General features: G+C 44.9%; 1 long non-coding RNA gene across 1 annotated transcript; it reads right to left on the bottom strand.

Moving 5' to 3' along the window:
- Positions 1-16,873: 16,873 nt before the first annotated feature.
- On the bottom strand, positions 16,874-17,241 carry LOC105913876. The gene is made up of 3 exons (XR_001163372.2): positions 17,196-17,241; positions 17,044-17,098; positions 16,874-16,888 (listed from the first exon to the last, which is right to left on the bottom strand). It is a non-coding gene; the product is annotated as an uncharacterized LOC105913876 (long non-coding RNA).
- Positions 17,242-17,317: the final 76 nt, after the last annotated feature.

The following is a 17,317-nucleotide window of genomic DNA, read 5'->3' as shown; positions in this document are numbered from 1 at the left end:
CTGGTGAGTTGGGCCATCGTCGCCGGGCGTGCCCATGCTGCGACGAGGTGCGACGCGATGCCCGGAGCGTGGCGACGTTGGGGGCACCGCCGCGAATGGCATGGTAGGTACCAAAAGTAACAGCTTGTTGAATTTCAGTTTTTTCCGGTGAGGTTGTGCTATGCTAAATCGAAATTTTGAACGGGGAGAAAAACAAAGACGCTTAATTACACAAGGATCTATCAAACGTGGCTTCACCATCATCCAGGATGGAAAAATAATCATGTGGGTGTCGAAACTTGCGAATGATCTTTCAGATTTCTTCCTAGCATATAATGATATGATTATTCTATCTAACTTGGAATATCTGATAGAAATTAAATCTCCACTAATATTATTATTGGTCAGAGAGAAGTCCATGAAGCAACTGAAAAAAGCATGAGATAATCTATAATTATTTTATCCTCTTTAATTTTAACCCGCTTATGTTACAAAATACTTATAGAAGTTTTGTCACAAGCCCTGACTCAATATACACTTGTGGTGAAGAGAAACCATGTTAGAAAAATGAGGTGCCAAGTACCACGGTTTAGAAAAATGAGGTCCCAACTGGAGTTTCTAAAACCCCAAAAAACCATGTTAGTTTATGCAATTTGTTGTATTTGAAGCAAATGTCCAAGTCTTTGTAAACTTATGGCACATGTGCCCGTCAGTCGATCAAGGACCTTTTTATTGCCTCTCCTCCTATGGTTTTCAGACACTGATTGCTTAATGTCGTGCAATTTGGCCCCACATGTTGTTGTTAGCTAGGAAAAAGGTCTGATGCGTCCGCTAAACTAAAATTTCAACGAAAAAAAAAAGATGATCATCAATTACACATGGATCATTCATATGAGATGCAACTCTGAACATTTCCCCTAGGACATTCAGAGAAAGAATACCCTACTGTATAGTGTATACCACACCTTGTTTCTTTCCATAGCACCTCCTATTTTTATGTCAGTAAGATATAACGTTGATAAATGATGCATGGTAGCTCCAGCTTGATGTATGATGGGTGACTGGCCGGGGCTTGAACCCCCAGCGGCGCGGTGGTGCCGTGCTGATGCACGAGCAGATGCAAGCAAGGGAACATGCGAAAAGTGCAAGGAGCAACAGTTTGTTGATCTTGCTTAATCCCATCCGATGACTGCTTCCTCCATGCGAAAAGTGCAAGGAACATCTGAATTATTCAGAGAACTACTTCCTCCATGTCCAGCAGTTGAGGTCAGATGACTGCTTTTTTGCTGATAATTAGACAGTGAGACATGGCACTGCAGGAGCATTACTATAACCTCCTCTGGGAACATACTTGACACCAGCCTTGTTGTGTTGCAGGTGCTAGATGAAGAGGTGGTTAAATTATGCTTGTGCTCATTATTGCAACAGAGAGGGTTTGGACGATACCATTGAGTCAGAATGCTGTGGATGTTTTCCCAGTACTTATTTTTGCTATAAAGAGAATATGGCAACCAGGAAAAATCTTGGGTAGGCAGCTGAATAAGTCCTCGACACCTTCAGATGCAAACTTGCAGTGCGGTGTGACTGACTCCATGCACTTGATTATGACACCAAACATGTCGGTACTTTCAGAGAGTCGCAGCATAAACCCAAGACAGAAACCCTTTGTAGGCTCCTTGAAATCTTGAAAAACAAATGCTACCATTGCCTCTACTCCACGGTCTGCAAAGCTCATGGGTCGTATGCCTAAGTAGTACAGCTTGCTTCCTTGAACTCCTCGATACCTCATAGACTTCCCTGAAAGAAGATGGCCAATGAGAGGGTTGAAGAACATGTACTTCCGTGGGGTTCCTCCAAACTCGATGAACTTTAGGAACTCATTTGCGCCATCTGCAAGCCACTCGAATCTCCGAATTACATCACCAGAGCCACTGCTTGACTCATCACTATCCGAGCCAATGACAGATGAGATGAATGACTTGGTAGCATGAGCAATCCGTTTGGGAAACCAAGACTGGCTCGTCTCTTCCTCTTCCAGGGCACGCTTCTTGCACCTTCGCAGTGCTTCATCACACTCCAGAGTAGCACGCTTCAGCTTGTTCTGCCACCTTAATTAGCAGTGTCACGTCAGTGATGTTCCATTTGTCAGCCATGTGGAGCACAGACTCCATCTTGATGTGTGCCATCTCCAGCCTTTCTATGTGTTTCTGTTGCATTATGCTTGTCTTCATCCTTGGTATAATCTTATTCACTGCTTCGCCAATAACAACAGAACTCAGCATCTCCGCCATGATGGTTCAACAATCTGCAGAAAATAGTCTGCACGATGAATATAAGATTGACATGATTACAGTGCATTGGTGAAAGGGAGAATATGCATACATGTATATAACTAGAAAGATCAGGTAAGTAACTAAGTACCCTCACACTGTAATTACCTTTGTTAGCAGTGCACAGGCGCAACTTTAGTTGGAGTGCGGGATTGTGATCGCTGGCAAAGAGTTTGCAATATAAAGAGGATGCTTAAAGTTATGAGAGGCATATATATATGTAAGTTCAATGTATATATAAACGAAGTAAGACATTCAATATTGATTAGAGAATAGAAGTTGGACTCTGAATTTTTTGAATCACTGATGGAACAACAAAATGAGCAAGGATTATTGGAGTCAATCAGTTCCTTTGAATATTTGATGGACTGGATTGGTCATTGCAGGATTCTAACAAAACAAGAGGCCACTCCCAACTTCCCAGGAACCATCAAGCTTTGTTCTTTCATATTAATATTTAGCGGCTGCTACATTCGGAAGACCATAATAGTTTTATCTTGGCGGCTGCCAGGAACCATCAAGCTTGTAATATAGATAGTATTGACCATAAATGCTTCTTCCAATTATTGATCAGTTCGTCAATACTATGTCCTATCAGCCCAGTTGCACCATGCTTCTTCTAATGTATGTACTATCACATTACATGGGCCGTCCGTTGGTTCCTCTCTATAATGCAGTTTCTTTTTTCACTGGTTGAATCTAGGTCGATACTCAATATGTGCTCCTGATCCATAATCTGGAATAGCAATGCAGCACTCCGCCGCCGCCACCGCCGCGTGAGCCGTCCAAGCGCAAGATGCGTTCCCCCGATATGATGGTACCACAGATCCAAGAGGCGGAGCAATTCTTCCGCGCCGACCGTACCCAGGATGACGAGAGGGTATGGCTGGCGACCTTCTACATGGAAAGCGGGGCATTCCAGGTTCCCACGATTGGACCGGTCCTGCGGAAAGCGGGGCTTGAACGTCCTTGGCCTTACGAGCGCATCACGGTAGGAGACCCAGTGATTGCTTTGATCACCAGAGAGGGAATCCAGCGAGAAGCTACTGTTGCCGTGTTGTTCTTGTCTTCCTTGTCGAGAGAATCTTGTCGTCCTTCTTCGAAGTCGTCCCAGTCTTGCGCCTGGGGCTTCTTCAGAGCTCGGTTGCTTGCACGCCTAGGGCAAGGGCTGTCCTCGTTGGCTCGTTGGTGTCAGAGACGTAAAGGAGGTCGAGCTCCTCAAGCTTCTCTTCAGCTTCCGTTGCAAATGCTTTGGCATGGCGGATGGAAGGGGGACTCGCCGGCGTTGAAGGGGATGAAGCAGGGAGTGGGTAGGTGTAGGTGTTAGCTAGTGGCACGGGAACGACTTGTGGTGGAGAGAGGGAGGAGGGAGTGGCGGTGATGGCCGCCGGCGAGGAGCCGGGCGGCGCCGAGGGTGGGGTGTACGCAGGCATCATTCCCTCTTCCGCACTCTGGTTTCGCCCGGATATCCGGGGCTTGAACCCCCAACGGCGCGGTGGTGCCGTGCTGACGCACGAGCAGGAGCAGATGCAAGCAAGGGAACGAGTGAAAGGTGCAAGGAGAGCAACAGTTTGTTGATCTTTAATCCCATCCGATACAATTGTCTGGCTATTTATAGCCGAATCACAAACTGCATGTGCCCCTAGAACAAATATCTATGCACCTAGAAAAATCAAAACGACTTATAATTTGGAACTTATAATTTGGGATGGAGGGAGTAGTAAATATCCTATCGACTCAAACGAACTAAAGCTGATAACTTGGATCTCCGGAACAGCTGCCGCCTCGCCCTGTCGTGCACGTCTAGCCACGTTGCCGCTTGCCGCGCCTGTACCACGTAATCCCGATCATAACAGCTTGCGTTTCCGACAGGGCTTAAACACAAAGCTATCCCTTGGACAACCGCTTAACGTTGCCCCATCTAAAATGTCCACTATTTGTATTGTTTCGGAGGTTGCAATCACGAGCCTGCATAATTTAAAATGACATGAATTAGAAGTTTGAGATCTGTATAGACGATTATTATACCATTTCAACATATATAGAGCACAGGGACTATCGTCCTGTACTGAGGATTCCACATAGTTTATTAAATTACACACAAATACCATTATGAAAATTAAGAATCTATAACGGCTCATAAATCCTCATTATTAACATATAAAAAAACTAAGTAAGAGTGTGTGCACGCGCATGGGCATGCGAAGCCACATATAATCGCATTTTGGGAGTGATGAGCATATGAATATTCATGGTTTAGTAATCATAACTTCATGACTTGTTTCTTTAATAAGTCTTGAGTAAAAAACAATCAATATTAAATTGTAATAATACAAGTGTCCAACGAGCGAAAAAATATTTCTTGTATGTTAGGACACTGTTTAGACAATAAAACAAGTGTCCCATTGAAGAAAACGTTTATTTTAGTGCCAAATAGACAAACTAAAAGAAATGTATAGTGTGGCATAAACAAATGTGTTTTGACTAAATTAATATAGCATATCAACATTCATAGTTTAATTTTAAGGCACTCCAAGGACTTTAGAAAGATATACAAATATACTCATACCTCTTTGATATAGCAAATTAAACATTTCGGGCATTGTGGTGCATGCTGAAACATTTGTTTATGCAATTGGATAATTAACAGTGCAATGTATGACCTAGAGTGCATATTTTTAACAAATTCAAAAGGAGGATCTGGAAGAAAATGGACAAGTGTTTGTGGTTTAAAGGTGATAAAAAAACATTTCTTACCATTTGTAGCAAGAAAGATAGAAATTGGAAAGCCAAAATATCATTCATGAACGCAGGACAAGTGGGCTACAACAAGAGCTAACATAACCCAAAATGATGGTTTAGTGTGACACATGTCAAACATATATGCTCCGAGGTGCGATGCAAGAAGAGAGATGGAAAAGTATATGTAATAATTGCTAACCAGAAGTCTAGCACAATTAACCTAATATAGATTATAATAGGATCCATATGGTATTGTTAGGAATAAACAAACTAAAACAAACATAAACCATTTTGATTAACTATGGGCCTCAAATTTCACGAACTGCTCATACTTGTACCTCTTTTAAAATGCTCTTATTTCTAAAAAAAATTGACAGCACATGCCACAACACAGGTTGATAGAAAATAGTAGAGTGTAGACAGGTTAAGGACAGCACATATAATAAGCCTAGCGTTCCAAATGTAGCACCTTCTGCTAACAACTCTGAAACATATCAAAGATTTCATAGAACAAAGCAACAATTTTTTAGTCTTATTCAACAATTTATGAAACAAATCAATGAAGTCTGAAACCTAGTCCAACTATATGTTTAACTTGTTCACCCACAAATGGAAGTTAGAAAAGGAACTAAAATGTTCACTAGACAAGGATCTTATTATGAACGCTCTAGTGTTAGCATTCCATCGTTATACAACATAAAAATACATTTACTGCAGGGAAACAATGCTCTAAGAGAGTAAATGTATCAAGAAAAAGATGTTACCTTTGGAAGCCCTCGATGTCAATGAATCCGAGACCCATGACCGGGTCACCACAATTAAATGTATAGACTCTCTTAAGCCTGTCAAATAAGAAATATTATGTCATTGAGTTATTCTTTGACCTACAATCATTAGTGAAAAACTACATATTAGGTGGTTGTTCGTCATGGAAAATTTTAGAACAGTTGGAATTAGTCAGTTTATCTCATGGTCATTTACCATCGGCTATGGCTAATTTACATGTCACATTTAACGTAAATACTATTGAAAAATCGGCGCCCAAACCTTAACACCGACTGCCTAGAAGTGGGACCAAAGTGGTGTGACACCACTTCTTTAGTAGACCTTATACCCACACTACTCTGAGGAGACCTTCACACGAACACTAACATGGCAGACCAACTATCTACAAGGGAACTCAGATCTTTTATTCACCTACTCATAACTTGATACAACACTCACTCTTACACTCTTTATATGGCTACCCTACCATGACACCGCTAGCAACCTTGCCATCTCTTCACCTATGGTTCACATGCCACTCTATGCCATGGTATGGCTAGGAGGGAGGGGAGCACCTCTATTTATAGGTACTCATGATCATTGTGGTGTTGCCATGTGGCAACTTCCACACTCTTCCATACAAAATATCCTAACTCTAGAACTCTCCTCATCCCTATCTAGTTTCTTATATTTCTACCATGCTAAATTATCTAGTTCTAGAGTATTCTACACTTCACCATGAAGCATGGCAACTATGGCTCATGCATTCTCTCTAATTTTATAGAACTTTCTTACCTTGCCATGATCTTATCCTTATACATGACAAAATTAGTCATTTTAATATTCCAAGTATCCATTGAATATTTCAACAGATACAAATAAATCCTTTCATGCCACAGTTCTGTTATGAAACTGTGAGAGATATAGGAAGAATGGGCCTTAATGCATTGTCCTATTCAATCCCTTCAATTTCTGGCACAGTCGTTGTGTCTTAACACATGGTTTTAATATACGACCTAAGAAAATTAAAAGTCTCTGTTCCTCTGCCCACTTTTCAACTATTTCCTCCCGTCTGTGACAACTAATAGGCAACTGTTAGAAGGATATTTGTGTTCCTGTTCGGTAGGCCCTCTGGACCATGTAGGCTTGCTACACCAAACTTTGTGGCCGTGCACACCTTGGGTATTATGTAGATCATGTACACCCATAATCAATTCTCGAGCCAGATCATACCTTTGCTTTTAGCCTAAACCCTAGTTCTCGAGCCATCGTACCTTTGTTTTCAGCAGTGGCAAGTAAAACCTCAATACACATTCCACTTTGTCGTCGCCTCACTTCTTTTGTCCCCAACGCTGATCTATCAATGGGTCTGCTACTGCTGCTGCCACCGGCATGGCTGCTTTGAGGGTACCCTTACCTGTTCCCGAAATCCACAATTGGTGGTATGGGTAAAAATCTCTATATCCATTAGGGCACATCCAGTGGTATATATAGATAGTCATCTCTCTATAGCACACTCCATGTCAGCAATAGACAATACAAAAAACAATCCGTCCAACAAGCCTGCTTTAATTTTAGCCTAATCTTTAATAAAAAAGAATTAATAGTTCAAGTTCTCCTCTTTCTTCAATCTCCCCTCGTGGCTCCATTAACATGTGCGTGATGCCATGCTTGAGTTGTGAAGCTCCTTCCCTATACTTCTAAACACATCTCATACACATCCAAAATGCTAGAATATGAACCGTGAAACACAAGCACTTGTTCTCTCTCAGTCATTTCCTTCTCTTTCCTTTATCATGTTCCAATTTGCATCTCACCGATGGCGGATGGTTGCATGCAGCTCAGCGGAGCGGGTGCTGCTGGCAACGGACGCCTGTGCGCGTGGCTCAGTAGAGCGGAAGCTTATGGTGGTGGAAGTGATGGCATCGAGTCCCAGGGCCACCTGTCATGTTTACATAAAGAGAAGGGAGGAGGGTTGGACATTGTTTGCTGTGATGTCGTAAGCTGTGGGCCTCACAAGTCATGGAGGGAGGATCAGGAATTCAAGAGCGAAGGTGCACACAACACCTCTGATGGTGCCGTCATCGTTCTCCATTAGCACCACCATGGGCTGGCACCGGAATTTCATTGAAAGGTGCTTTCGGCTGCAACCAGCTGTGCAGCTTACATCCATTGAGAGGGCGACCCATTTTGAGGTCGGCATGGAATGATGATGAATGGATGGGATCTGGCAATGGGAACGGGAGATTAAGGTCTAGTGTTTTGTTTTTTTGGCTTAGATGTGGAGGATTTGGAGAGGAGGGAAGGGTGGAAGTAGGAGAGGTGGCTGACCTAGACCTCGTAGTCAAGGCCGAGCTCCAATTCATTGGGCTAGAATTTAGGAAAAGATTTCAAGTTTGAATACTTTAAAGATCTTTGGTATTTGTGGGAAGGTTTGGAGTTTAGTTTAAACTCAAATTTAATTAAAATTCAAAAAGGATTAGGCATGAAATATTTATGCCAGGTTTGAGTTAGAAAAATGGCTTTAAATATTTGCTAGCCAAGAAAATAAGGAAAATATATCAAGTTTGTAGAGAAATTTAAAAAGGCTCAAGTTTAATTTTGAGCGAAAATAAAATTCTTTAAAAAGATGGTGTTACATTTAGTAAAATGAGCCATAAGTGGTTTATTTGGATCCTATGTTTTGCTAATAACTTTAAGTGTTTGTTTTAAGCTATTATATTGCTTTAGCCTCTAGAACTAATGTCTATGTTTGAAGGATACCATCATGGTATGAAAATCTTTGGTGACACACTGACTCGCTTCAAGTCAATTAACTTATATGGAAGCCTTCAAAACAAGGACTATATAACTGAGCATCAAATTTGTTTTATTCAATAGTAATATTTTTGTCACTCGGTACTCTATCTTTTCCAATAATGAGTTGGCCTTGTGATTGAAGCTAACCTATCTAGACCCATAAGCATAAAAGTTAAAATGGTCAGCTTTGACCACAAGACCCACATGTGCCATGGGAATAAGACATTAGACTGAGACTAATTGGTCAGTTTCGACCACAAGACCCCATAACCTTTTGTGACGCCAATGATCAGTAATACCAAGCTAGTTTCATACAACTTTCATACATAAGTTTACCGTCATAGTGTGTTGACAAGGGTGTGATCCAAGTTCTTCCGCACTTTATGTGCACTATTGTCAAACACCACCTTGACAATGAACTATTTTTTAATTAAAGCCGATAGTGATACATTAACATACCTAACGGGTCAACATTAGCATTAGTATGGATACGCTAATATCATTAATGAATTTGGTTAAAAGCCAACTGATATCTGTGTCGAATCACAACAATTACTGGTAAAGATACAAATGATTATCGGTTCCAGCGTGAATAATGGCATCTCATCCATCTTACCCCCATAGTGCTGGTTCCATAATCGGCACGGATGAGTATTAGGAGCTGGCAAGGATGAGGTTCTCTTTGGTAGTGAGTAGGGCTGGACAAAAAGCTCGATGCTTGTTATTGGCTCGGCTCGTTGCATTTTCCTAACAAAACGAGCTGGTGTTTTAGCTTGTTGTGATAAAGACCGAGCTCGCGAGCTGCTCGCAAGCTTAACAAGCCATGAAGAAAAGTAGGCCAGCAGTGCGGTGCTCAGCAAAGCAACAAGCGGCCCAAAAAGCCCAATCGGTTGACTAGTCACTCACCTAACCTAGATCCCATCCCCTATCACCCACAGTACGTCGAACTGAACCCTCGCTCCTCACCCACTCATCTCCCATTTCGCTGCCCATCTCATGCCACCACGTGCTCAAGACACAGGCGAAGCCGTGGTCCACGGAGGTGGCAGGCTGTAGCGGCAACGTCGTGACTCCCTCTCGAAGCCCATCTCTGCTCGCTTCCTCTCCCATCAGTCAGTCAACACCGGTGCTATAGGCGGAGGAAAAAAGAGCAGATGAGCACAAGCAGGAGGAAAAAGATGACGAGCCATGCGCAGTAGCATCTTTGTGGTCCACTTGGTGATTCCATGTTCTTCTCTAGCTTGTTTTCTCTTATCTTGCTTTTTCTAGTCTATAGATTTTGAGGATTTTTTGTTTGTGTGTTTCATGATGTAAGATCGATTTTCATTCCAATCCCATTGGATTTGTCTCAAATTAAAAGCGCATTGATGCTTACTTCAAACTTTTTATCTGCGATATGATGCTGATTTTTATTCTGTTGTCATGTTATGCACCGGCTCACGAGCCAAATGAGCATGCTCGAGCTGCTGTCGAGCCAAGTTGAGCTGCCTCTTATGCTCGTTTAGATAATGAGCTGAGCTAGCTCACTATCTTAACGAGCTAGAGTGAGCCGAGTAGTAGTGAGATTACTCCATGTAGTTCCTCGAAGGAAGATGGCCTTTTTAGGAATTTATGTTAGTAAACAGACAGGTTGCTTTCTATCTGCCTGCATTATTTAGGTTCTTTTTGGCAAAGCTTAACTTTAAGAAATCCGTAGATTTATTGGAGTTGAGTACCCATAGATCCAAGAAATCTTGGATCTGGATCGAGCAGGTGTTGAGAGCATTCCAGTAAAAATTTAAACTACACTAATTTGGTCTAGAAACTTTTGATCCATCCATGATATAAAAAGCCGGAGCTCTAGCAAAGGTTTAGTATAGCTGGTCGTTCTTCTATATATATGCAGTGGGAGGATATTACCAACCTATAGACACCAATGCATAAGAAACTATCCCTCTTCTTTTTTGACAGTGTATTGACCATCTTTTTAGACACCACTGGACATGAAAGCTGAAACCAACAAGGTAAAATTGCATAAACACCCCTATAAGTCACTTGAAGTTTGACATTCCCCTATCCCCCAAGTCATTTTGTTGCGAATACTCACCCACATACTCTGTTCTGTTGCGAAAACACCCCATTACACACATGCTTAACCGAATTAATATTTTTTTCACTGATGTAGAGCTATACCATAGTCCAAGAGCAAAGTCCAGCCTAGCCAGTTGCTTAGATTAGATTTATTAACCGTGTCGGATTGTTTCTTTTTTTTGCAACTAGCAAAATTTGGTGTGACAATGCCTAAGCTCCTATCATCAATCTATTTGTGGAATTTCTGAAAAAATGTCGATACCACATTGAAGGATTAAAAAATTAAGAAAGCACTTTGAATCGCTTCAGATTGTGCACACTAGGGTGGTTTTACCAAAAGAATGAGTATAGGGTGGGCATTTCCTACAAGATGACTTATTATGAGGGGAATGTCAAACTTCGGTTGACTGTGGGGGTGTTTCTCTTTTGCAAATTTAACCTAAAGCAAATACAAGCAACGAAGCGAGCATCAAAGAAACCATTACCCGTAACTAGTGTAGTTCCACAGGGCACCTGTTGTAGCTAATAAAGGAAGCGTAGGGTGACAGGCAATAAAGCTCTCGTATCCCTCATTTTGCGTCGCGGCTTCAAGTGTTTGAACATGTGTAGTGTTTGAGCGCAAGTCCAATATCTGATTCAAAGCAACCAAAACAAAATGATTAACAACCGCACCGTTCAATAATACACTACATAGCTAGCTAGCATTTTCAATATACGGAGTAGTATATATGTAATCTCTCTGTTCCAAATTATAGGTTATTTTAGCTTTTCGAGGTTCATAGATATCATTATGCATCTTGACATACACTACATCTAAATGCATAACAAAAATTATGCACCTAAAAAGCTAAAATGATCTAAAAAAGCTAAAACTATGTATTACTCCCTCCGTTCCAAATTGTAGGTCGTTTGGCTTTTCTAGATTCATAGATATTATTATGCATATAGGTTCATAATAATATTATGAACCTAGAAAAGTCAAAACAGCCTACAATTTGAAACGGAGGTAGTAGAAGAGAATGACCGCATACCTCTATCTTCCCTGTGTGGCCGACCGCAGCCAGCATACGCTGCATGTTAGGACCTGTGTTGCAATAAGCAATAGCAGCAGTATCCCCACGGAAGCTGGTGATCGGTCTTTCATAATATATGTTCCCCTCATAGGATGTGTCGCCTAATTGATCCCCTCGGTCAAGCCATCCAAACAACACCTCCTGTCCCGGATCAACCACGAGGATCCCATACTGGCGATCACAACAGCCTCTGGAGGAGCGTCCCCACTCCACCATAGGCTTGGGGGCTACTGTTGGGGGGAAATATTAACGATCTCCCCAAGCCCATCGAAACAACAAAACGTAAAGGCCCAGGCCCACTTAAGGTAACAAGACTGCCGTCGGCCCAATACGGGAGGGAGAGGCCACGCTCCGCCTCGCCCGACCCGGTGTCCCGGGGTCGGACATTCCCGACCCCTTGAAGACTAAACTCCGCCTCGCCCGACCTAGAGGACCGGGGTCGGGAGCGCCCGACCCCCGCCGCAAAACTCCGCCTCGCCCGACCCTGGGCGCGGGGGTCGGACTCGTTCGGGCCCACAAGACAAATATCTGCCTCGGGCGCAGATTGGAGGATCAGGGCGCGGATCTCGTGGGCCCCCCTATCGACCTCACCATAAATGCGCCGCGGCCCTAGCATGCAAAAAGGAGCTGGCGCTCCCAACACGACCTGTCACAAGTACCCATGCGCGACTGTGCGGTGCGAGCTGCAGTGGCCGCAGCTCCCTCTGATTCGCCACAAGGTACTCATGGCCCGCGCCGTCCAGCACAGAAGGACGGTCCGTTCGTTCTCACGTCCCGCGCTCCCGATGATAGGGACACGACATCCGCATCTCACGGGTGATCAGCAAGATAACAGAATCGGCCATCCCCCCCGGCAGGCACAGACGCCAAGACTGAACATCATCATCATGCCCGGCAGCAACGGCCACCGGAGAGATCATCGACAGGATCTGGAGGCAGCCTGTAACGCCCGTAAAAATACACCCAGTTAAATCACTCGTTAAAAATGCATTCCAAAATTTTTCCGACCGCTGAGCTCCGTCAAACCTTTTCCCTTCCGTCAGACCCACCGTTCCGGCCCCGGCTCGTCAACCCTCTTTTTCCGCTCCCCGTAATTTTCGCCGCGTGCCCGTCCAATCCATCACGCGAGCTGTCTAAATCCCGCAACTTTCGCTGAGCTGCCCCTCTCCTTTTTCCTCCCCTTTCCCTTCCTTTTTCCTTTTCTTCCTTTTCTCCTTCTTCCTTCTTCTCTTCTTCTCCCTCTCCCTCCTTCCCTTCTTTCTCCTTCTTTTCCTTCTAGCGCAACTCCTCCTGGCGCCATCCGCCTGGCGCTACGCGCCTGGCTCTTCCCGGCCCAGCTCCTGCCGTGCGCCAGCCCCACCGGGCCGCCCGCGCCTGGCCGCGCCGGCCGCGCCGCACGCGCTGTCCTGCTCCGCTCCGCCCGAGCCATCCCGTCGCCGCCCCTGTGCACCGCGCCATCCGTCGGCCACCACGCCACCTCCCCGGCGTGCTTTCCCACGAGGTCGCCGCCCCCTGTGCACCCTCAACGACCACGCCGCCACGCCATCCACGAGCAAGCCCGCCCGAGCACGCCACCGGCCGGAAAGTCCCAGCCACCATCATTGCCACCGGCGCCCCTCCCTTGCCGGCCTATAAAAAGGGCCACGCCCGGCCCTCCGCACCACCACCGCCGCCGCTAGCTCGCCGCCGCCCCTCCCTTGCCTCCCCGTGCGCTCGACCGCCGGCGCCCCTTCCCCCACCGTTGCCGGCCAAGGTGAGGGACGGGTCCCCCACACCACCCTCTCCCTCCCCCACCACTCGGCCGCACCGCCGGCAAGCAAGGCCGGCCGGTCCGCCGCCGGTCAACACCCCCCCCACTCCCTGTTATGGCCCAAGGAGGAAGAAGAGGATAAAATCCCTCCTCTCCCGATCTAACCCTCAAGTTTTCCCTATTCGCGAACAAGTCCTCCCACCATTCCAAAAATAATTACAGATAGGCCCCTGCTCTCGCGGTTTAGTCCTAAACCTCATTTTAAAGCCCCTAATACTCCTTTAACCTGTCATTTCATGCGCCAAACTTCCTCCAATCAATCCCAAATTCGACCACGGCCTCCTCTCATATATTTCCGCCGAGACATATCAAAATTCCATGAAAATACCCTTCCTACCTATTTTCCGTTCATATTTCCTGTTCGGAGCTCAACGGGTAAAACCTTTTTTCTTTTTATTTATTGTGTGCTCGTTTGTGTGTGCCGTAGATCGCGGAGTACCCGAGGAGGAGCGCGAGGAGGAGTTCGACCGTGAGCCCGAGCCCGAGGACCAGTACCGCGAGCAGGAGTTCCCGGAAGGCTTTGAGAACGGCAAGTCCAATCTCACCCTTTGATGCATATTTAATACCCAGTTTTTCAGACACAACCTATTGGCCTGTTTTATAAAATGCATATTGTTTTATCCCAAGACACGGTTGGATAGCCACCCCTTGTTTGTTAAGATTATTCTTTGTTGTCCCATGTTTATCTCTAAATATGAGTTGCTCTGTTTAGACGATAAATACTGCTAGAATGCTTAGGAACTCATTATCCAAATTCAATCATGACTACATCTGTTTATTCGGAAAATAAGTGTGTGAGTATGTTCAACTGAGGAGTTGGGTTTTCGGGTGTAAAGAGAGGTGGTGGATGAGATGGATGGGTGTTTCTTGTGTGGAATATCGGGTTGTTGGGCTCGTACCTTAGTGGTGGAGCAGAGTGGGAGTTATCCATCTTATCATGGTTAAGGACCGAGTTGAAGTGTCATCCTGCCTAATTCCATCATCGTACAACCACTCGACCGTTGTATGGGCAACGGCTTAGCATAAACCCCACTAGCTAAACTGCTAGGCTTCAGGTGTGCTGGTGAGCAACGAGAGCCCTTGGAAAAGGACTAAGCTCTTGGTGACTTAGGTCCCGGTTTCGGCCCCGTGGATGGGTTGCTAACCCCTTGGGTGCTTCTGTGTTGACTAGTCAGTGTTAGCTAAGGTGGGTAATGGCTTTGTTAGGATCCGTACCGTCACTAAGGTGATCGCGTTACGGTACCCTACTTGTGGGAAAAGTGTACAACCTCTGCAGAGTTAAAATCTATCCGGGTAGCCGTGTCCACGGCATTGGACGAGTTACGGCTCGGTCACACAACTAGCTTTTGGGGATGACTGGTATTTTATTGTGTGTGTGGGTGTGTAGAATTTTGGAAGTGTCCGGCAGTTGTGCCGTGCGCTACGGCGGACGGGGAGTCCGGTAGCGATAAAACTGGGATCCTTTGTGTAGGATCAACCCCACTTGATACATCGTTTACTAAAATGTTTTCATGAAACTTCTTTGAAATGAAACCCTGCATATGTCTAAAATTCAGCTTTACTGCAAATAAACCATAGCTTTATCCTTGATTATTCATGTGCATATTCTTGTTGTATCCCCCTCCGTGGATGGGGTTGGACTTGCTGAGTACTTTGTACTCACCCTTGTGTTGTTACTCCAGAGGAGGATCCGGACTTCGTCGCCGAGGACTTCGAGTAGAGGTTGCGTCTGCGCCCAACGCTGCCTGCGGTGTTGGCCCTTTTGCAGGATGCTTCCGCTGACGCATAGTTCCGATTGCAGCCCGGAGTCCGACTGGACTGCAAGTTGGATTTGTATTGTCATCGCTTTAGTCTTGCTTTGGGTGTGGCTTGCCCGCCCGCTCCTTCGGGAGTTGTACGGTTTCTGAACTATCTGTTGAATAAATGTGTTATCAGCCTCCTGGGACTGGTAATTGGATCACATTTAGTCTCTACTTGTGGGGACGCTTCACAGCCGCCCTCTCCCAACAGACGCGCTGACAGGAGCCGGAGGCCGGAGCAAGGGGCGACGGTCCTGGAACTTGGTCCCTCTCCTTATGTTGTATTTTACTTAGCTTTGTTTGTCTCTCTTACTCCCCCTGACACCCGATCTCACCTGTAACCCCGGTGGCTCCCTTGCGCTATAAAAGGAGAACCGGGGGGCCTGAGACAAGGAGACTCTCAAGCGAATAGAACACACTCACACCCACTTAGAGCATCAGTGCACACCCAAGAGACCTGGGATCAGCTCCCTCTCTCGCACTCCTGTAACCCCTACTACAGAACCCCGCGTGGGCAACACGAGCAGCTCTTGATACTGGACGTAAGGCGTTCCTTTGCCCGAACCAGTCTAAACCCCGTGTCTGTCAAGCCACCATCCGAAACCTTACGCGCATAAAAGAAATTTACTAGTCTAAGTCTTGACCGGCTAATCTTGACAACGACACATAACAAAAATTATGCACCTAAAAAGCTAAAACGATCTAAAAAAGCTAAAACTATGTATTACTCCTTCCGTTTCAAATTGTATGCCGTTTTGACTTTTCTATGTTCATAGATATTATTATGAACCTAGATGCATAATAATATCTATGAATCTAGAAAAGCCAAACAACCTACAATTTGAAACGGATGTAGTAGAAGAGAATGACCGCGTACCTCTATCTTCCCTGTGTGGCCGACCGCAGCCAGCATACGCTGCATGTTAGGACCTGTGTTGCAATAAGCAATAGCAGCAGTATCCCCACGGAAGCTGGTGATCGGTCTTTTATAATATATGTTCCAGAGCTACAAATTATAATTAATAATCATTCGGTCTCACAACGTGGTGGTCATCAGTAATAAAGAATATAATAAGGGAAATTAAAGGATCGGAGAGAGCGGCAAACATTTATTTCTCCACTGTAGTTAAGACTGGCAAAGGAGTAGGCATCCTTGGGGTCAAAGGTCATTGGCAAACTGATGCCGCCTTTTCCTATATGTGAACATTTGAATTGTCGAATACAAATCCATCCCTTGTCCCAGTCCCATAGCTGGATGAAATTGTCGAATACAAATCCATCCCTTGTCAAGGAAGAAAGCAGATATGGGAGAGTTGGATGGACTGCCAAAGATGTTAGCGTGCCTAATTGATAGCCAGCTTGAAACCTCTTGATTTCTTTTAGTCTATTACCAGCATATGTGAACACCGTGATCCTTGCGCTGCTCCCTGCGCACACCACCCATTGCATTCGTGCAATGAACTTGACTGAACTCATCTCAAAAATGTTGTCCGATATCATCCTCTCCTCACACGCACCTGTCTGCATGCCCATAATAATAAAATAGAAAATTTCATCAGTTAGTAGTACCATGATGTCAACGAGCATAGTATGTACAGAGAAGAGAAACCAATGCGACCGTACACATCCAGCTACATAGTAGGGAGTAACTAGCTAGAACACGTACTGTTAATTACCTCGGGGTCTATCTTCCAAATGCAAAGAACCCTGTTGCTATGACCGGTGACAATCCTGCACAAGTGTGCGATAACAAAACAAATTAATATATATAAATCGACAATTAATCACCTGTACGTATAGCACAAGAGAAACGGTACGGTGCACTCACCATGGCTCTGTTGGATGCACGTCCATGCACTCCAGGGATCCGAGACGAATCCCAGCGTCCATGCTTTGTATCACCTGAACAACAAATGAGGCACTCATCAGGATGGATGGTGAACTTATTAT

Source organism: Setaria italica, chromosome II, assembly GCF_000263155.2.
Source record: "Setaria italica strain Yugu1 chromosome II, Setaria_italica_v2.0, whole genome shotgun sequence".
NCBI classification, from domain to species: Eukaryota; Viridiplantae; Streptophyta; class Magnoliopsida; order Poales; family Poaceae; genus Setaria; species Setaria italica.
The sequence above is the reverse complement of the archived record's forward strand: the minus strand, read 5'-3'. Positions and strand labels throughout refer to the sequence as shown.